Consider the following 11,089-nt stretch of genomic DNA (forward strand, 5'->3'; position numbering starts at 1 on the left):
TTACTTACACTAAAGCATCTGCTGTATTACATATGCATGTTTTGTGGTTCATTCGCTCAATTATCGTCAGTGCAAATCGCATCATAACCTCTTGGCCGCCTCCCATGCTCTGCACAAAATCACCAATGCTTTCCACTAAAAGCAACCATGTAGAATACGCCTTCCTTCGAAACGAGCAGTGGATAAAACAAACCTTAGTGACTGACCCAATTTTTTTTTTCTACATCTACATCTACATGCATACTCTGCAAGCCACCGTCTAAGGCAATCGAACAGTCTAACGTGCCTAAACCAGACTGATTCTTCAAACCAGACTGATTCTCCCTGTGAAGAAAACAGTGACCAGTGCTTGCGGAGGATACCTTGTTGTCATACAGGGTACGAATACTAATTATTTCCTTTTCCGTTCCACTCGCAAAAAGAGCGAGGGAGAAAAGACTATCTGTATGTCTCCGTACGAGCCCCAATCTCTCTAATCTTATCCTCATGGTCCTTACGCGAAATGTATGTTGGCAGCAGTAGAATCGCTCTGCAGTCAGCCTCAAATGCCGCTTCACTAAATTTTCGCAGTAGTGTCCTCGAAAAGAAGGTCGCGTTGCTTCCAGGGATCCCCATTCGTGTTCCCGAAGCACCTCCGTAATACTTGCAAGTTGTTCGAACTTACCATTAACAAATCTGGCAGCTCGCCTCTGAATTGCTTTGATGCCTTCCTTTAATCCGACAAAGCGCGTACCCGAAACATTCGAACAGCACTCAACCATGGGTCGCACTAGTGCGCTTTACAGGTGAACTAAACTTCCCTAAAATTCTCGCAACAAACCGAAGTCGTCGACCACTCACCTTCAATCTACAAGTCGTTACATGCTCATTCCATTTCGTATTGCTTTGCTAGGTTACGCCTAGATATTTAATCGACTTAATCGGTGTGACAGTGTCACACTAGACACCACTGGTACTGCATTCGAACATTACAGGTTTGTTTTTCCTATTCATTTGCATTAACTTACATTTTTTCTACACTTAAAGCTAGTTATCATTCATCACACCACCCAGAAATTTTGCATTTAATTGAGATTCACAATACTCAATATTTAATCAATAATAAACATAATTTGTAATTTTGGTGTTTACGCCATTTTATATTGCTTCTTAGTGTTACTCCTAAATTTTTAAATTGTGTGTTCAGAATATCAGCCACTAGTCTTGTTACCAAATTAGCTTCTTTCCGTTGGCATTACCGGTGATTATTCACATTTAAAGAGAGCTGTCATTCATTACACCACGAGGAAATTTTGTTCAAATACTTCTAATGATCATCCACCGACCATACATTCCTCTAGGCAACACGATACTCAGTGAAGAATGTGACAGAGCTGTTGACGCTATCAGATGAATCATTTGTGCAGGTTAGTTGTCACAGTAAGGTAAAAAAAAGCAACCAAATACTGTTAATAACGCTATTTCTTTGGAACAGATAGCCCCGTTACCGGTTTAGAATCGAAAGTTCATCGTCAGACGGGTGTTCCCATTAAAATTACATTATGCTGAACGTATGATGGTCATTGATTCTGGCGAAAATTTTTGGGGTGGTGGTGCCTTACAGAAAAATACAATATGATGAAAATTGAAAGACTATTTTATAGCGAACTGATCTAACAACAAGTTGTAACTACGTTAACATCTTTCTATGATAAAGACTGATTTACTTCAGTCTGACAGACAATAGTACAATAAAAAGACGCAGGATATTTTACGTAAGTAACAAAAAACCAAATCGGTTCCTATCTTAGGAAATGGTTTACCTTATTTTAATTCATCGTTCGCTACATTTGCAATAAAATTGTCATTTGACTAACATCGTTTTTGCTGTAGGGCACCGCCACCCATAGGAAATTTTACCACAATCAGCGATTATAACTTGTACAACAAAATGTAATTTTAATGTGAATAGCCGGGTGAGGATGAAGCTATCGGTTCGATTCCGGCAACGGCGCTATTTGTTCCAAATAATTGGCATTATTAACAGTGGCTGGTTACTTGTTTTACTTTATTATAAGAATTAACCGGTGTTCGCACACAGCCAGTTTTCAACAAAACAGTGTTAATCGTTTGTGTGTACTGAGTACGTTAGAGATCTACTCCTCTTCTCTGGGTCACGCATGAGCTTATTTTCGTTTCTATTGAACACTCGCCGTCCAGTATATTTATAAAGTAGTGGGTTGAATTAGACAAGATATTAAACTTTCATGAAATGTTTTAGTTGTGACATACCACATATAAAAATTACGGTGGCTTTTCTGACACCATATTTTTCCGACGATACGCTACCGTAAATTCAATTAAACTTCGCTTTTGTGGGTAGAGCGCTGTCCCCTGCGCATCACTCTCAGTTGTTGCGGTGCGTGCTGATGGCGGGAAAGACGGGAAAGGCGCTGATGTGACAGCGAGGTCTCGACCGGCCGGAGTCAACAGCTGGGGGGAATCCCCGCGCCGATTACGCCGCAGGAGGGCGCTCGCCGCGCGCCCTGCCGGCTTTTTTCGCCGCTTCCCCGTGTTTCCACCGCCCTCACCCCGCCCGCCCCCACTCCCCAGCGACCCACTGACTGGCAATGATTAATGCGCGCGGGCATTAACGCCCTATTGACAAACACGTCGCATTGTCGACTGCGAGATTGATGAAAAGCGTCGCGCCCGCAGCGCGCAGGCGGGCCGCCGTCTGAAAAGCCGCACCCACCGCCGATCGGAACGACCTCTGCCGCCCAGCGCGGAGGTCAGGCCACAGGCTCGGCTCCACACCGGTCTCTCCTGTGCCAGGCGGGAGCAGAGGGGATCACTGCTGCTGTTACATCGGCGTTCCTGGTGCACTGCGTTCTAATAGGATGTTATTTAACCTTTTGCAAGGCGAGAAACGACATGTAAATACGGTCGATATAGCACAGATCGATTTGCATGCTGCTCGAGATATAAAGAGAGAATAATACCAATGTGCAAGACATCACATGACTGAAAAAATACGTTTTCGTAACTAATTTTTTATGGTGGCTTCAAAACTGTTCTTAGTTTTCGTCTACCATGGCTAATTTAATCTTTTTTTTTTTTTTTTTTTTTTTAGTTTGCGAATTTTATCAGGACAGCAAGCTGGGAACAAGAAAATGCCCTGATTTTTATGTGGGTAAGGGAGGTGGGCAAAGTAAAAGCATTGGAGTGCAAAGGTTTGGCCAAATGGGAGACATTTTGTGCTTCAGGCTAAAATCGTCTTCCACGACCAATTAAAAGGTTATGCCGCATTGGAGCTTTGAAATGAATCAATAGCAACAGGAGAAAAGATGTGCCGGGCTCGAACCCGTATCTCCTACTTAACGCGAACCGTCACCTTAACCGCCACGGCCATCTGAGCACGCGACTAAAGTCATTGAAAACTTTTGAATAGTATTTGTACGCCCGTTGGATCACATAATTTGTATGTTCTTTCGGGCAAGTGCGGAAGAACAGACATCACGTGCATATGTATTCAATGACCCACTCGTAGGCCGCAGAAAATATCGCTCCCACCATAGCATTTCAAACTGGGCTCGATGAAAATGTCTGTATTGACTCTGGCTACCGTCCTATGAAAATTCCCTTCCTCTGTCGAGAAATACTGAACAAAAGATTTTTTTTTTGCTCAAATCCACAAACATGTGAAGGATCACAAATTTCAAGATATAATAAACGTTCGAGAGAAAGATGCACTCACTGCCTTAAGGTCTGTTACTAAAAAAATTCTAGTGAATAAAAGGTGTTCAAATTAAATGAACAGAATTCCACTCCACACATTAACGTATTAACCACCGCACTGAAAATTTGAGGCATTACCGTGAAGAGCAGGCAGAACGCATCCACCAGGATATTAAGGAAATTGAGAAGAGTGAAAATAACTCCCAGAATCAGCTTTACAAATTGATTCTAAACACCTATTTTTGAGAAATAATTTACAAACATTTTTATATGCAGACTTGTGTAATCAAATACCTGTGCGTAACTTAAATTTGGAAACGCACTTTTAATTGATAAACTGAAAAATCTTTTACGTGGCAAGGTTGCATCACTGCGTTAAAGGTATAGAAGTGTTTGGTATGCGAACTTGTGAGGCTGTATCCATCTAGATATTTTTAATCCAGCCAAAGCTTCCTAAAACAATATTTAACTCCCACATCCTCAGCACACTTCGAGCTACATCTACAGCTACATCCTCAAGACTACTCGGCAATTTACATTGAAGGTTTCGCAGAGGATTCACCATACAACCACTTTCGAACTATTTCTCGATCTTTCCACTCTCGAACAGCGCGTGAGAAAAATGCGCACCCAAAATTTTCCGTGGCCTCTCTGTTTTCTCACGATGGTCGTTTCTCCCTGTGTAGATGGAAGTCAAAATATTTGGTGACCGAAATTTCGTGAAAGATGTCGCTGCCAAGAAAAACTCTCTTGTTTTAATGATTAACACTCCAACTCCCTTATCATATTCTTGAAACTCACTCCCTATTTCGCGAGCAGTGATAAATAGGAGGTATGTAGACAGGTTTTGACACCACATCTTTCTGGTTTCTGTATTTTTTTTTAATATTCTGCTGAATGTCATTGACCCAGATCAGTGGCAGTAAGAAATACCGATTTTGTTTCTGTTAATTTTACAGAAAACCCAGTCCATCTTTCCTCGAACACATTTTCAAAATTTGCAACCAAAATAAGTTAACCTACATTTTGCAACTGATAAAACTTCATGGCTAACAAGATCATACTGCTGACTCTGTGAAATACGCTACATGAAAAGTCACTTCTTCCGTAAATACAATGATCCGACGACTTATCGCTCTTAAAAACATCACAGCAAAGTGATTTATATCAACAGAGAACAAATTATGAATATCCATACCAAAGCTCTCTGTCGTCTCTATGGCCGGTAGCACGAATGTTGCAGCATTCCAACATTCTATATTCCGCGCTCCAAGAGTAAACAAGAATCTTACATGGAGAGAAAAAAGAATGTTTCAGAACTTTAGGAATTGGTAATTGTTGAGGGGGAGACGCTTCTGTCTTGCTTCAACAGAAGACCCACTCTCTCTGTACAAGATGTAGCGCCAATAAAAGCTAATCACTATTTCACTCTGTGTTCGCGGCATTTCCGCCGGAGGTGTGAGATTCCATGTCGAGTATTGTTATCGACTTTCGATGAAAGACAGTCTTTTCTTTACTGGACAATTGAAGTTCGGTGTAAAAAATATGAGTACAGTTCCTAAAATCTTTACCGGGACTTTTAATAGCAACTGTTCGTCGATTAGCAGCTCGTCGCTCGGCCGAAATAATCATCATCAACATCAAATTTTTGCAAAAATATTGAGAGTATTTTCCTCTTAATTCTATAAACGTGGCCACTCACGAATTTGATTTCATTATATATACACATGCGCCTGAGCAAAGGACAAGCTTAGGTTGCATGCCCTGAGAGAAGCGATGTGATTACTAACACTATAACGCTCAATTCGAAACGCTGTGTCTTTAGGCGATAGCGGTTTGCACACCTCATGCTCCCGATATTTACGTAGGAGAATGTTTTTCGTTTTGTGTCTCATTTTAATAGTCAAAATATTTTAACAACTTTCAAAACCTAAGGTACTTTTACAAGTAGCTAATAAGAATCTGCAAGTTGTCTTGTGCCTCAATCGTATATCATTTGTAATGTCCACCAGACCTCCCAGAACTTCGACAGGAATATTCCCGTTCAGATATGCATTTTAAATTATTTTTATTTTATTCGTACATCGACTAGGGAACCTATTAAAAAGCTTATGTCTTTGCTGCGACATTCAACTGCTACACGAAAAGAGATGAATCAAAGACAGTACATATTCCATTCACTTTTTGCCTGTTCATCGTTGGTGCTAAGACGCGTGCGGTAATTACTACCGTTTTGTGCTTGTTTCGTTTTCATCTTAATAAAACAGATGAGCTTTTATAATTAAAATGTTCCTAGTGTTATTTCAACTTTTTAACACAAGGTTTATTAGTGTTGTCTTAGCTTCTTTCGTACGTCGAAAATAGTCGAAGCCAGCTACATTATTAAGAAAAAAGGATTTTGTAATTATATGGGGGCGGGAACACAAATTTATGGAACTGAAGACGATATTAGATACACTTCACTGAAGGAAGGCAGCTGGAAATCAAACAGCTTCATTCCATTACTCTATAAAGTAGGAAGTTTATCTTCCTACAAACTTGTGGCAGTACCAGATCCAGAGTCAAGTAGTATCATCAATCATCTGACTAGTTTGATGCGGCCCGCCACGAATTCCTCCCTGTGTCAACCTTATCATCTCAGAGTAGCACTTGTAACCTCCGTCCTCAGTTATTTGCTGGATGTATTACAGTCTCTGTTTTCCTCTAGTTTTTACCCTCTGCGGTTCCGTGCAGTACCATGAAGTTATTCCATTACGTCTTAAAAGATGTCCTGTCATGCTGCCCCTCCTACTTCTCAGTATTTTCCATATATCCCGTTTTCTCCGATTCCGTGCAGAACCTCCTCATTCCTTACCTCATCAGTCCACTTAATTTTCAACATTCGGCTGTAGCACCACATCTCAAATGCTTCGATTCTCTTCTGTTCCGGTTTTCCTGCAGTCCATGTTTCACTACCATACAATTCTGTGTTCCAAACGTGAATTCTTAGAAGTTTCTTCCTCAAATTAAGGCCTATGTTTGATTCTAGTAGACTTCTCTTGTCCAAGAATGCCCTTTTTGCCAGTGCTCGTCTCCTTTTTATGTCCTCATTGCTCCGTCCGTCATGTGTTATTTTGCTGCCTCGATAGCAGAACTCCTTAACTTCATCTACCTCGAGACCATCAAAAAAATGGTTCAGATGGCTCTGAGCACTATGGGACTTAACATCTATGGTCATCAGTCCCCTAGAACTTAGAACTACTTAAACCTAACTAACCTAAGGACATCACACACATCCATGCCCGAGGCAGGATTCGAACCTGCGACCGTAGCGGACACGCGGTTCCAGACTGAAGCGCCTAGAATCGCTCGGCCACTGCGGCCGGCTTCGAGACCATCAATCTTGATGTTAAGTTTCTCTCTGTGGTCATTTTGCTACTTCTCATTCCTTTCGTTTTTCTTCGATTCCCTCTCAATACATATTCTGTACTCATTAGACTGTTCATTCCATTCAGCAAATCCTGTAACTCTTCTTCACATTCACGGATAGCAATGTCATCAGCGAATCTTATAATTGATATCCTTTCACCTTGTTTTTTAATTCCACTAGTGAACCTTCCTTTTATTTCCTTCATTGCTTTTTCGATGTATAAAGTGAACAGTAAGAGGAGAAAGACTACGTCCCCCTCTTACACCCTTTTTAATCCGGGCACTTCGTTCTTGACCGTCCACTGTTATTATTTCCTTTTGGTTCTTGTACATGTGGTATAATATCCGTCTCTCCCTATTGCTTACCGCTATTTTCTTCAGAATTTCGAACATCTTGCATCATTTGATATTGTCGAACGCTTTTTCCAGGTCGACAAATTCTCGTCTTGTTTTTTCTTTAGTCCTATTTCCGTTATCAACCGCAACGTCAGAAAGGCCTCTTTGGTGCCTTATCTTTCGTAAAGGCAAACTGATCGTCATATAACATATTTTCTTTCCCATCCTTCTGCATATTATTCCCGTCAGCAATTGTGCGATATTTCTCACACTTGTCAGCTCCTGCAGTCTTCGGAATAGTATGGATGATATTTTTCCAAAAGTATGATGGTATATCTCCAGACCCCATACATTCTACACACCAGCTGGAATAGTCGTTTTGTTGCCACTTCCCTCATGATTTTAGAAATTCTGATGGGATGTTATGTATACCTTCTGTTTTATTTGATCCTAAGTCTTGCAAAGCTCTTTTAAATTTTGATGCTAATTCTGGATCCCCTGTCTCATCTCCATCGACTCCTATTCCTTCTTCTGTCACGTCAGACAAATCTTCCCCATTATAGAGGCCTTCAATGTATTTGCATGTAACAGTAAAATTCCATTGCTCTCTTAATGTTACTAGTCCTGCTTTTAACTTCACCGAAGGTAGTTTTGACTTTTCTACAGGCTGAGTCAGGCCTTCCGACAATCATATCTTTTTCGATTTTTTGCAGAATCCATTTAGTGTTTCTCCTCTCGCAAGCCCATATTCTCTCATAACCTTTTCCTGCACTCCTTCCCCTACAACCGCATCACATTTACATATTACATGCGAAGTCTGATACGGTATGCGTTCAACGGATTTCACGGAGAATTAACTTATTTCTGTTGGAGGGTACTGAGATACTGATTAATTTTTTCAAATATATTGGATTGTACCCTCACACTAGCAAAATCTCTCAGTGTCAACTGTATAACGCTAAGTCTAAGCTGTAGGATCGCCAAACAGTATTAAATTAGGAATACAACAGCTCTATAAAGCATGAACAGGTCTTTGCGTCCGTTTCGGAGTCGGGTCGTCAACCACCACAGGGGGCGTGTCGTGTGACACTGGTACCCCAAGACACGTCGTCAGATCCGTCTCACTATGAAAAATATCTATGTGATATCTCTGCTGAAGATATCCTAATCAAATTGTTCTCGACAACAGAGATGAGAAGTTTACCCGCTTCCTTACGCAGGATTAGAGGTAATTAACCAATATTTTTCAAACGATCTTTGTGTCTGATTTATCAGTATGTTTTAATTTTTTTTTCAATTCATTGTGTAAGTTGTGGTTTCTGTTTCTGTGGGTAGATGAAAATACTAGCAACTGAACACTTCGAAATTGAGTTCTGTGGCAATAAAGTCGACTACGTCTGCAGTTATGGTTCGAAACTGCTGTAAGATCACTAACGAGAGAAAGTACGGCGCGAAGAAGGAATACGACTAGAATTTCTAATTGATTATGTGTTTTGTCAACTGTTTGACTTTCAGGTAATCTAAAGTTCCAGTAGTGACCACTATGACCACACTGAAGTACCCATTCAAGCCGACTTACTTGCTGTACTAGATCTCAAAACAGAAGTATTGATTTGACATAAGTCGCTAATATGTGAAGATAACTGTAGTACAGCTATTAGAGAATAAACATAGTTCTTGATGAGAATACAGAAGTTTCACACTTGAACAATTGTTATATCGTCATAGACACAGCTTCCAGTCACTTCTGTGTGGCACAGTACAGGTAACATTATGCCCGAATGTATTGTAGGCGGCGCAATATAACTGATTTGCAATATAAATTCAGATAATGAATTTTAAACGTCGAGAATTTTTGTATTAAGACCATGAGTTGTTTTAAAATTCGTAGTCCTGTATTTGTTTTGGCTGCGATTACAATTCCTGTTTCGTTTTTGGTTGCAGTTCGCACTGAGTCCGTGCACCGTGAAGCATGCTATACGAGACGAAAGCCATAAACTCTGTGGGAACGTGCTACTCAACAGTGCCAGCTGTCTCTCAACACGGACCTGCGTCACTCAGGTAAGGGATTATCATATCCGAAACCTTAATTACAATACCGGCCGTTGTGGCCGAGCGGTTCTAGGCGCTTCAGTCCGGAACCGCGCTGCTGCTACGGCCGCACGTTCGAATCCTGCCTCAGGCACGGATGTGTGTGCTGTCCTTACGTTAGTTAGGTTTAAGTAGTTCTAAGTCTAGGGGACTGATGACCTCAGATGTTAAGTCCTATAGTGCTCAAGGCCATTTGAACCATTAATTACAACAAACAATTCTCAGATCAGCGTCATCATCATACAAATATCCCGGGAATCAAAAGGAAAATAACTTGACGTATTGAAATCAATTTTTATGGACAAGGTGGGAAGAAAAAGTACGTAAGTTGAACAAAATACAATGATTGGGAGAACACCTCCAAACTTCTCTTATAAGGAAGGTGTGCGGAATTCAACTCTAATCGTATGGCCTCTAAGATACATGCGCATTTTTACTTGCCAATATTTACGTATAAAGAACAGAAAAATTTTGTATTTTAAATAAGGAAAGTAACTATAACAGTTGTTCTAAAGCAGTGTGTCTGTTAATAGCACCTTTAGCTGAAATAATTAATATTTTGCGCCACTATTAATCAAACTCTAGCCACATACGTCAGGACAACTCATCAGCTATGGGAATAAATGTGATGGATGCCTGTCGCTCTTTTGTCCATGTCTTTCCAACTGCGTTCGTGGAACCAACCCGATATTCATTTGCAGTTAATTAGTTATTTTCATTTGCTGAACCTAACACGTAACATTCCTTTCAGCTAATAAAAGGTATTCGTGAGTTTGTTACAGTATAGTATTATCTGTTACCAGATTTAAGTCAATGCAACAAAAGATACGGCCATTTAAGTCCGAATTTCGATACTCACAAACTCACTCATCAGAAGCTATAGGGTACGTTCCGTTGGCCTACAATTATTAAATTTGACAAGAATCAAGCTTTCACAATACAAGAGAAGAAAAATTCCTAAAATTGTTAATTCATAATTATATCACAAAGTAAAACAAATATTTTAATCCCATTTGCTGAGCTTCTGTCTGTCAGTACGTTTGTTAAAATCCGTTTTTCTCAGGAAGAAGTAGAGGTATCAAGTTGAAATTTATTTCAAGTACTAAAGTCTACGGTTCCTTCGAGGTTTAAATAATCTAAGCTTCTAAGTCAATGCAATCAAAAGACACAACCGTATATGTTATATATTTTGGTACTCACAAACTCACTCGTCAAAATCTACAGATGAACGATCTACATATGTGACTGATTAGGCAGTTTAGCGGTAAAGCATGGAAATCAGAATGCCACAGGATCGCAACTAGGCCAAACCCCAGGTTTTCCAGTCTTCATTCTAATCTAGCCTTCACCTCCCAACGATGTGAGGATCCGACATAAAAGTGCAGGTCCCCTTTTCCGGATTGCATAACTGGCGTAGATTAGGGACACCTAAGCGCCTTTCTCTGTTTTTTTCTTTTCTTTTCCCTCTAACTGTGTCACGAGTGAGGTTTAAGTGTTTTCGTTATGCGTATGACGAAGTGGCTCACCACGCACGAGA

The 11,089-nt window shown here is 40.4% G+C and overlaps 1 long non-coding RNA gene across 1 annotated transcript in view; it reads left to right on the plus strand.

Annotated features, from left to right (window-relative positions):
• Positions 1 to 9,518, plus strand: part of LOC124805286 — an 852,916-nt gene extending 843,398 nt beyond the window's left edge. Inside the window, exon 3 of the long non-coding RNA XR_007017430.1 lies at positions 9,406 to 9,518. This is a non-coding gene — a long non-coding RNA (uncharacterized LOC124805286). The remainder of the gene's footprint in view (positions 1 to 9,405) is intronic.
• The last annotated feature ends 1,571 nt before the right edge of the window (positions 9,519 to 11,089 follow it).

This window comes from Schistocerca piceifrons, chromosome 7, assembly GCF_021461385.2.
Source record: "Schistocerca piceifrons isolate TAMUIC-IGC-003096 chromosome 7, iqSchPice1.1, whole genome shotgun sequence".
Taxonomy (NCBI): domain Eukaryota; kingdom Metazoa; phylum Arthropoda; class Insecta; order Orthoptera; family Acrididae; genus Schistocerca; species Schistocerca piceifrons.